General features: G+C 56.8%; 1 pseudogene; it reads left to right on the forward strand.

Moving 5' to 3' along the window:
• The first annotated feature begins 6,485 nt into the window (after positions 1-6,485).
• On the forward strand, positions 6,486-8,981 carry LOC112621595 (annotated as a pseudogene).
• The last annotated feature ends 828 nt before the right edge of the window (positions 8,982-9,809 follow it).

The raw sequence follows: 9,809 nt of genomic DNA on the forward strand, positions 1-9,809 counted from the left end.
GATGGATGGATGGATGCATGGACAGGAGGGTAGATGGATGGGGCTGGGGCTGGGTTGGGGCTGGGCTGGGGCTTTGGCTGGGGCTGGGCTGGAGCTGGGCTGTTCTGGGGCTGTTCTGGGGCTGGGGTTGGGCTGGGCTGGAGCTGGGCTGGGGCGGGGCTGGGGGCTGGGGCGGGACTGGGGCTGGGCTGGGGCTGGGTCCAGCCTGGGTGGAGAGACAGAGCTGTCTTATTCTCCTCACTCCCTGCTTGGGGGAGGGAGATCCTTCTCCTCCTCTCAGAAATTATACATCTTCCTAGGAGGCCAGGAGCCAGTTCATCCCTCTGTCTCTCTCTCTCTGTCTCTTTCTCTCTGTCTTTGTCCCTCTCAGTCTCTCTCTCTGTTTCTGTCTCTCTCAGTCTGTTTCTCTTTGTCTGACAGGTCTCTCTCTGTCTGTTTCTGTCTGTCTGGGTCTTTCTCTTCTCTTTCTCTGCCTACCTCTCTGTCTGTCTGTGTGCCACTCTCTGTCTCTGTCTCTCTCCTCTCTCTTGGTCTCTTTTTCTTTGTCTGTCCATCTGCCTGTCTGTCTCCATGTGTCTATTTGTCTGTCTGTCTGTCTCTGCATCTCTGTCTGTCTGTCTCTGTCTCTCTCATTTCTGTCTCTCTTGGTCTGTCTCTTTCTCTTTCTCAGCCTATCTGTCTGTCTCTGCATCTCTATCTGTGTCTGTCTCTGTCTCTTTCTGTTTCTCCATCTGTCTGTCTGCCTGCCTCCTTCTGTCTCCCATGGCCTGCCTGTCTCTGTCTCTCTGTCTGTCTCTGTCTCTCTGGTTTCTGTCTCTCTTGGTCTGTCTCCTTCTTTTTCTCAGCCTGTCTGTGTGTGTCTCTCTGTCTCTTTCTCTCACGGTCTGTCTCTATCAGTTTCTCCATCTGTCTGTCTGCCTCCTTCTTTCCATCTCCCTTGGTCTGTCTGCTGTGCATCTGCCTCTGTCTCTGTCTCCTTCTCTCTCTCTCTCTCTCTCTGTCTTTCTCTTATCTGGGTCCCTCTCTCCCCATCCAGTCACCTAATGACAAAGCACTTTGTCTTTGGAAGGTGTTGGCATCTGTAATTGACGTCACAAGCACCTGCTGAGCCTGACCCTGTGCTAGCTCTGCAGAGGTAACCGGGACACAGGTCCAGTCCACAGTCCTCTGGGGAGACGGCCAGGCGCACGCAGGTAGACGATTATAAATCAGACAAGGACGTGACTGTTCGGAATTGGGCCCGGGGAGACAGAAGCTGGAATAGACTGTCAAGGCCGTAACAGAAGCACACAGCTTGTGTGTGCTGGTGCCGGGTCCTCTGTAGTTGCTGTTATTGGGCCTCAGCCTCAGCTCTGACCTTCCTGGTAGCCCTAGAGAAGAGGGAAACAAGACCGGGCAGCCGGGTTCCTGACTCACTGTCCTGGGCAAGGAATCCACCGGCTGCTCAGCAAAATCGATGCGTTCTGAGCTGCTCACAGCCGTGCGGCTCTCTCCGGGGCTTTCTGAGGGTCTCTGTGGTGTCAGAGCAGTGTGTGGGCACTCTCTGTCCAGCACACGTGTGGCAGGCTCACGCTTTTCCCCTGGGACATAGCTCCAAAGGGCAGGGTGGTAGGATGGGGGGTGGCGCAGGGACCGTGCCTCCCTCAGGGCCAGGTCTGGGGGCTCCTAGCTGGGATGGTGTTTTGTTTTCTTCTATTTTTAACTTAAAAATGACGATATAAACACTGGGTGTGGTGACTCACGCCTGGAATCTCAACACTTTGGGAGGCCAAGGTGGGCAGATTGCTTGATCCTAGGAGATCAAGACCAGCCTGGGCAATACTGCGAGACCCTGTCTCTACAAAAAGTTAAAAAATTAGCCTGGTGTGGTGACGTGCTCCTGCGGTCCCAGCTACTAGGGAGTTTGAGGCGTGAGAATCGCTTGGGCCCGGGAGGTCGAGGCTGCAGTGAGCTATGATTGCACCGCTGCACCCCAGCCTGGGTGACAGAGCCAGACTGTGTCTCAAAAAAAAAGAAAAGGAGGTATATTTTGCATATAGTAAAATGCACCCCTTTCATGTTTTGTTCTATGAGTTTTGACAAATGCAGACCATCTTACAGCCGTGACCATGATTGAGACCAGCCCGGCCAGCATGGTGAAACCTCATCTCTACGGAAAATACAAAAATTAGCCGGGCATGGTGGCGAGCGCCTGTAATCCCAGCTACTCGGGAGGCTGAGGCAGGAGAATCACTTGAACCTGGGAGGTGGAGCTTGCAGTGAGCCGAGATTGCGCCTCCGCACTCCAGCCTGGGCGACACAGTGAGACTCCATCTCAAAACAAAAACAAAAACAAAAACAAAACCCAAACCAACGATGTCCTCCTCCAAGGAGGAAGAGATCACCATCCTTTGCCGTCAGCCCTGTGCCTGCTGAAACCCTGACCTGCTCCCTGCCTTGTCTCCAGAATGTCGCCCATGTGAGATTGTACATCAAGTGCCAGCTTGGCTTTGTTGGGGGTGAGCTGTACACGTGTGTTACCAGCACGTATGTGTAAGTGTGTGCGGATGTGAGCGTGGAAACCTGTGCATACGTGGAGGCTTATGTGTTTGTGGAGGGGCTGTGGGACCTGAGGACTTGCCACTGTGTGGCTGGGACCAGCTCTGTCCCTCCCTTTCCAGTCCCTCTGGCCCCTCCGTGTCCACCTGGTCACTGCGTTCACCTACCCATGCAGCCTCAGCTCCTCCCGCCGTTTCCCTGCTCCTGCTTCTGTTCCCGAGGGAAGCCCATGAGCCCCGTGCCCAACCCATTGTCCATCTTCCTGAATGTCTCTCCTGGTCCATGGGCCAAACACTTTTATCTTCATTTTTTAAATTTTTTTTTTTTTTTTTTTTTTTTTTTTGAGACGGAGTCTCGCTCTGTCGCCCAGGCTGGAGTGCAGTGGCCAGATCTCAGCTCATCACAAGCTCCGCCTCCCGGGTTTAGGCCATTCTCCTGCCTCAGCCTCCTGAGTAGCTGGGACTACAGGTGCCCACCACCTCGCCCAGCTAATTTTTTGTATTTTTTTGGTAGAGACGGGGTTTCACCGTGTTAGCCAGGATGGTCTCGATCTCCTGACCTCGTGATCCACCCGTCTCGGCCTCCCAAAGTGCTGGGATTACAGGCTTGAGCCACCACGCCCGGCCCATTTTTTAAATTTTTTAAGACAGAGTCTTACTCTATTGCCCAGGGTGGGGTGCAGTGGTGTGATCTCGGCTCACTGCAACCTCCACCTCCCAGGTTCGAGTGATTCTTCTGCCTCACCCTCCTGAGTAGCTGGGATGACAGGTGTACACCACTACGCCTGGCTAATTTTTTGTAATTTTTGTAGAGACGGGGTTTCACCCTGTTAGCCAGGATGGTCTTGATCTCCTGACCTCATGGTCTGCCCGCCTCGGCCTCCCAAAGTGCTGGGATTACAGGCGTGAGCCACAGCGCCTGGCCTTTAATTTTTGATTGTAGTAAAATGCACATCACAGAAAATCAGCATCATGACCACGTCCCACTGCAGAGGTCAGTGGCATGCAACACATTTACATTGCTGTGCAAGCCTCAGCACCTGTCTCCCGGGCTCTTTCATGTCCCCGAACTGAAACTCTGTCCCATGAAATCCTCAGTCTCCATCCCCACCTTGCCCCCCGGCACCCATCGTTCTGTTTTCTGTCTCTGCAGATTCGATTGCTGTAGGGACGCCGTGGGTGTAGAATCAGACGGCATTGATCCTTTCACGACTGGCTTATTTCACGGAACCCGATGCCGTTGAGGTCCGTCCACGCTGAGGCGGGTGTCCAACTCCCCTTCCTCTGTTTGGTTGAGCAGTATCCTGTGGTGTGGATTCCCGTGGTGTGGATTCCCGTGGTGTGGATTCCCGCGGTGTGGATTCTTGCGGTGGGGATGGAGCACACTGTGCTCATTCGCTTGCTTGTCGGTGGACACAGGGGCAGCTCCCATCTCTCAGCTTCTGTGAGTAATGCCTCTGGGAACCTGGGTGAGTACCTGCCTTTCTGAGATCCTGCTTTCAATCCTTTTGGGTGGGGGCCGGGCGTGGTGGCTCAGCCTGTCATCCCAGCACTTTGGGAGGCCAAGGAGGGTGGATCACCTGAGGTCAGGAGTTTGAGACCAGCCTGGCCAACATGGCGAAACCCTGTCTCTACTAAAAACAAAACAAAAAAAATTAGCCGGGCGTGGTGGCAGGCGCCTGTCACCGCAGCTACTCGGGAGGCTGAGGCAGGAGGATCTCTTGAACCTGGGAGACGGAGGTTGCAGTGAGCCAAGATCTCGCCATTGCACTTTAGCCTGGGAGACAGAGTGAGCCTCCATCTTAAAACAACAGCAACAACAGCAAATTAATCCTTTTATTTATTTATTTATTTTTTTTGAGACTGAGTTTTGCTCTTGTTGCCCAGGCTGGAGTGCAATGGCAAGATCTCGGCTCGCTGCAACCTCCACCTCCTGGGTTCAAGTGATTCTCCTGCCTCAGCCTTCTGAGTAGCTGGGACTACAGGTGCCTGCCACCACGCCCGGCTAATTTTCGTTTTCTTTTTTTGAGTCAGAGTTTCGCTGTTGTTGCCCAGGCTGGAGTGCAGTGGCGCCATCTCGACTCCCCACAACCTCCACCTCCCAGGTTCAAACGATTCTCCTGCCTCAGCCTCCCGAGTAGCTGGGATTACAAGCGTGTGCCACCATGCCCGGCTAATTTTTAAAATATTTTTAGTAGGGATGGGGTTTCTCCATGTTGGTCAGGTTGGTCTCAAACTCCCGACCTCAGGTGACCTGCCCACCTCGGCCTCCCAAAGTGCTGGGATTACAGGCGTGAGCCACCGTGCCCGGCCCGGCTAATTTTCATGTATTTAGTAAAGATGGGCTTTCACCATGTTGGCTAGGCTGGTCTCGAACTCCTGACCTCAGGTGATCTGCCCGCCTCGGCCTCCCAAAGTGCTGGAATTAGAGGCGTGAGCCACTACGCCTGGCAGGGCCACACTCTTCAACTGCAGAACCCCCACTTCATTGGCACTGGTCCACTCATCGTCCGAATTCATTCAGTCCACAGATATTTACGGAGAACCCCCTGCTGCTGGCTGCCAGGACCCACCAGTGGGCAAGAGGGCCATGCCCACCCCTTCCTGGAAGAGACACCGGGTAAATGCAGAGATTCAGTGTTGGGGTGACCCCAGCGCACAGCCCTGAGGGAGGAGGCACAGTGATATGATCCGATTTGCTTTTCTCTTCCGCCTCGGATTCCGTCCAACCCCTGGAAGGACCTCTGAGGTGCTCCCTGGCTGGTTCTAGGCCCCATTCAAGCTTCCTCCTCCAGGAAGCCTTCCCAGTCCTGGGCACCTGTAGCTAGCTCGGCCTTTCCCACCTGGGGCCTGGGACATCTCTCATTCTGAACTGCTGTGTTTTGGGTTTACTGTTCTCTGGCTTTCGGTCCCAGCCAGACGGTGGCCTCTTGTGTTCAGGGACAAGGCCGGGAGCATCCATGCATCCCCACAGTGCCGAGGCCGGGGTCTGTGCCCTCCAGGCCCCCGGCAAAGCCTGGATGATTCGGGCTGTGCTGCTCTCCTGCCGCTGGCCTCGCCGTATCAGCTTCAGCTGGTGGCCATCACGCCTCCTGCACCGGTCGTCCCGCCCTGCACGCCTCCAGCACGCGGATGAGCTCCCTGGGCAGTTAGTGGAGTCTCCGCTGTCTCTTGTCAAATGCAGCCATCATCGGCTGGTGCTTCAAGGGACCCTGTCACGTCCCCACCCTGTTCTTAGGTGGCTCCTACCGACCGACACCACCTAATGGTGAACCCCAACACGAGGGCACAGGCATGCCTCCCAGCACCACTGTGGGTGCCACCGGGCATGACTTCCTAAAGACCCACAGAGCAGCACCTGGAACTTCAACTGTGGCACCGGGACCCCAACCTCTCCCAGAGTGTCTCCAGCTCCATGGCATCTGCATGGCTCCAGCTGTGAGCAGAACCGCCCCGACCTCCGTGCTGACCCAGGGCGCCGGAATTCCACGCGGATCTCACCACCACTCAAGTCAGACCTGCTAGGAAGCCCTTCCCGCCCCCCAGCTCTCGAGCACCGTCAGACCTGCTAGGAAGCCCTTCCCTCCCCCAGCTTTCTGGTCGATGCCCACAACAGGGCCTTTTGAATTCCAGGAGGTTAAGGTTCCCTTGAATCTCCTAGGCTACAAGCAAATGCCCCGAGGGGAGAAGTTCAGGCTGACACAGCCTCCTGCACCCCTGCCTTGGGAGGCCCCACCTCGTTTGCCTCTAGAATAGATGGTTGGGGAGCACTGTTTGCAGAGTTCTCGCTCTCTGGGTAAGTTCCAGAGCCACGTCTCGGCGGGTCCACCACGGCCTGGGTGGACGGCTCTCGTGTGTTTACAGCTGGGTCCCTCGCTTGGGAGCTGCCCTGGGGCGGGCGGCCTCTCCGGCCTGTTTGAGTGCTCCACCCAGGACAGGAAGAGGGCCATGTGCTCTGGGCAACGGTTCCTCAGGTACTGCGTCATCTCTGCTTCCCTCCAGAGCCCACCTTCCCCGGCTGCCGCATCCCAGCTGAGGGCAGGCTCCTTTTGCCAGCTGAAGGCAGAAAGGCCAGCAGCCCTGGGGGTGGGGGCAGATAAACTCCCCCGGAGTGGTCTCTGTTCTCCTAAAAGTGATGTTAACCCACATGTCGCAAGCAGCTGGCAGGGTGGCGGTTCGATCTGTCGTTACGGTTTTGTATGACTGCGGTCTCCCATCCAGGGAGCATCTCCGTCCAACCATAGCGAGCTTCCGGCTCCTACGCTCTGCCTGGGCTGGGGCAGAGCCTGGGGTCCAGGTGGGAGAAGCGTGACTCTGGGATTAGACCTTACAAAGCAGGTTCCTCCTGGGAGTTAGCCCAGGTCTAAACGCAACTGGGCGTGAAGCGGGTGCCATCGGATGTCGGGGGGTCAGCTGGGAGGACGAGACCTCCAACTCCGGCACCCACATGTCTCTTTGGAAACGAGCTTTGGCTGCTTCCCTGGGGACACCGCCTGCCGTGGCCTCCCATTCTCCTCCCCGGCACAGACAGGGGGTCTCCCTCCTCTACCGCCACTTCTTTGGCCTCGCCCTCCCCGGCAGGCGCCTGGCTTTTTCCCTGCTGCCCCCCGAGGGGGCTGTGGCCCCCAGAAAGGCCGCACTCTGGGAGCATTGTGGCCTGAAACCACAGAAAAGAACGCTGGGGGATTTGGTTTAAACTCGTTAAACCCAATGAACCCTCCCGCCGAACGATCGCAGTCTGCGCCCTGTCTTTTAATCTCGTTCGGGCCTCGGGGTAATTTGTTTAGCTGTGCTGATCAGCTGAAGGTTAATTCAATTGGACTTGGGTTATTTATTTGTGCCCGGATTTGCTAAGTGTCATTGGAGGTACATGAGGTCTTTATTATGGCGGCGAGATGGCTTCATTAGGGTGGATCCCGCCGGATCCGCCCCCTCCCACCAGCTCCAGGCTGAGGCAGTCTTAGGAGGCTGGAGCCCTGGGTGCAGTGGCTGTTGTTCCTGGATGTAGGGGATATCTGAGCACTGTGCTGGGAGTCCAGTCTTGCTCGGCTCTGGTGTTGACACCGGACTGTTCTGTCACGTGACCCATCCTAACCGAGGCCGAAGGACCTGCTTCCCAGGACCCGTTCCCTCCCTCGGGGCACTTAAAGGCATTTCCCCACCCCCGCCTCAGTGTTCCCATCCGCTCACTGGGAACAGCACCTTGCCCTCCTGCGGCCTCCCAGGCTGGGCTTTGTAGCTCCAGCCCCCACCCCGCCCGCTGACCGGAGCAGAAGGACGCTGAGGTCGCAGAGCGGGCAGCCGGGTCGGCCGGGCGGGCAGACCTCCTGCACGGAGCCGGGATCCTTCTCAGGCAGTGGCAGATGATGGATTGCACTGCCTGGGATGCGTGCGACTTGGCAGCCTGCCCCTTTCCTGCCCTGGGATCAGATGCCCTGGCGGGCATCCTTTTCCTGGTCCCCTGTCCTCCCAGCCCGGGGCAGCATCTGGAGCGGGGAAGGCTTGCCCCTGTGCCCGTGTCCTCGGGCCACCTGCCGGTCCCTGCCTGCCCCAGTGGTGGAGGGGCAGGATGGGCTGTGGAGACTCGGGGAGTTCTGGGGTGGTGAAGAGGGCCCAGGCTGGAGGCTGTAGTAGTCAAGGCCATGGTAAAATGTGGGAGGGATGGCAAGTGCCCCGCGAGGAGTAGCCCAGGTGCCCCGGAGGCTGCCGAGAGGGCTGGAAGTGCAGAGACGAGGGACACAGGGAAGGCTTGGATTCTCTTGCCATCTTCAATATCAGAGCTCAGACAGGGCAAGGCGAGGAGGGGCCCGGGGCGAAGACGCCACCCACATTCCTCCTTCTCGCGGGCTGCTTCTCCTTCTAGCCCTTCCAGGAGAGAAACCATCTGACAAGTCCAGAGTAGCGGCATCCCCAGGGCCATGTCTCCTGAGCAAACACTGTTTTCTAGGAGTCCAAGGGGCCTTGGCCATCTAGGTCAATCCCTTTGCAGAACAGTGGAGGAATCTGAAGCACAGAGAGGGAAAGCGAAGCCTTCTGGGTCACACAGTACATCGGGGCAGGGCATCGATGAACACCGAGAAAAGGACCAGCACGAGAGGACAGCCCTGGCAGTGATTCCTCAGCCAAACCCAGTGTCTACCCGCATCCACACCTCACAGCCACCCCATGGGGAGGGCACCATTGCCCCTTTTCAAAGGTGAGGAAACGGAGGTTCAGAGAGGTTCAGCAACTTCTCCCAGGCCACACACCTGCTCCGTTGTAGGACTGCAGTTCCAGGTGTCCCCGAGCTCTCCCCTCCTGAGCCATCCACTCCTACCCTCCTACCCGAGCCCTGGCCCTCCCAGTGAAAGCCGGGTAGTGGCTGTTCAGAAGCCCTGGGGCTAGTCAATCCCAGCTGTCTTGGACCACGGCCCCCCAGGAGGAGACCCTGAAGGATGCAGTTGAGAACACGTGCTTTCTTTGGGAGGGAATCTCAGGAATTGCGGGGGACAGTGGGAGAGCGTGTTAGTGGGGGCTCTCCAGAGAAACAGAAGCAATGCACAGAGGAGATTTAGGATGAGGAATCTGGTTTATATGACTCTGGGGGCTGAGAAGTCCCACCATCTGTGTTGCAAGCTGGAAACCCAGGGAAGCCTGAGGTGTGATTCGAAGTCAACTCAGGTCTGGAGGCCTGAGAACCAGGGCAGCTGATGGTGGACATCCAGTCCCAGAGCAAGAGAGGATGAGATGTCCCAGCTCCAGCTGTGAGGCAGGAAATGAGGGGTGAACTCCTCCCTCTGCTGTCTGTTCTATTCAAGCTCTTGAGGGATTGGATGACGCCCAGTCACTTGGGGAGAGAAGTCCACCTTCCTGAGTCTGCAATTCAAATGCTAATCGAATCCAGAAACACTCTCACAGACACAATGTGTAGTCTGGGCACCCCACAGTGCATTTAAGTGGACACATAAAATTAACCATCCCAGGAAGTGAGGTGGGGAAGGGAAGATGGGCCGCAATGGGTGTGTCTCCATGCCTGCCACCGCTGTGGGCAGCTGCTGGAGCACACGCCTTGAAGTCACCCCTGAGGGAGAGGGAGTTGGGGTATTTATACCCCAGCTCTGTCAGGCATTGTCTGAATGTCCACACTCCTGGATCACCAGCTCCTCATGATGTCCCATGGTCCTCATTTCACAAATGGAGAAACTGGAACCCTAAGAGTCTTGATAAAGTCAGAGCCAAGAGCCTCCATGCCAGGAAGCCCTCCCTGGTTTTTTCCAACTGGGTCAGGCCCCC

The sequence above is a fragment of the Theropithecus gelada genome, chromosome 3 (assembly GCF_003255815.1).
Source record: "Theropithecus gelada isolate Dixy chromosome 3, Tgel_1.0, whole genome shotgun sequence".
Lineage (NCBI taxonomy): Eukaryota > Metazoa > Chordata > Mammalia > Primates > Cercopithecidae > Theropithecus > Theropithecus gelada.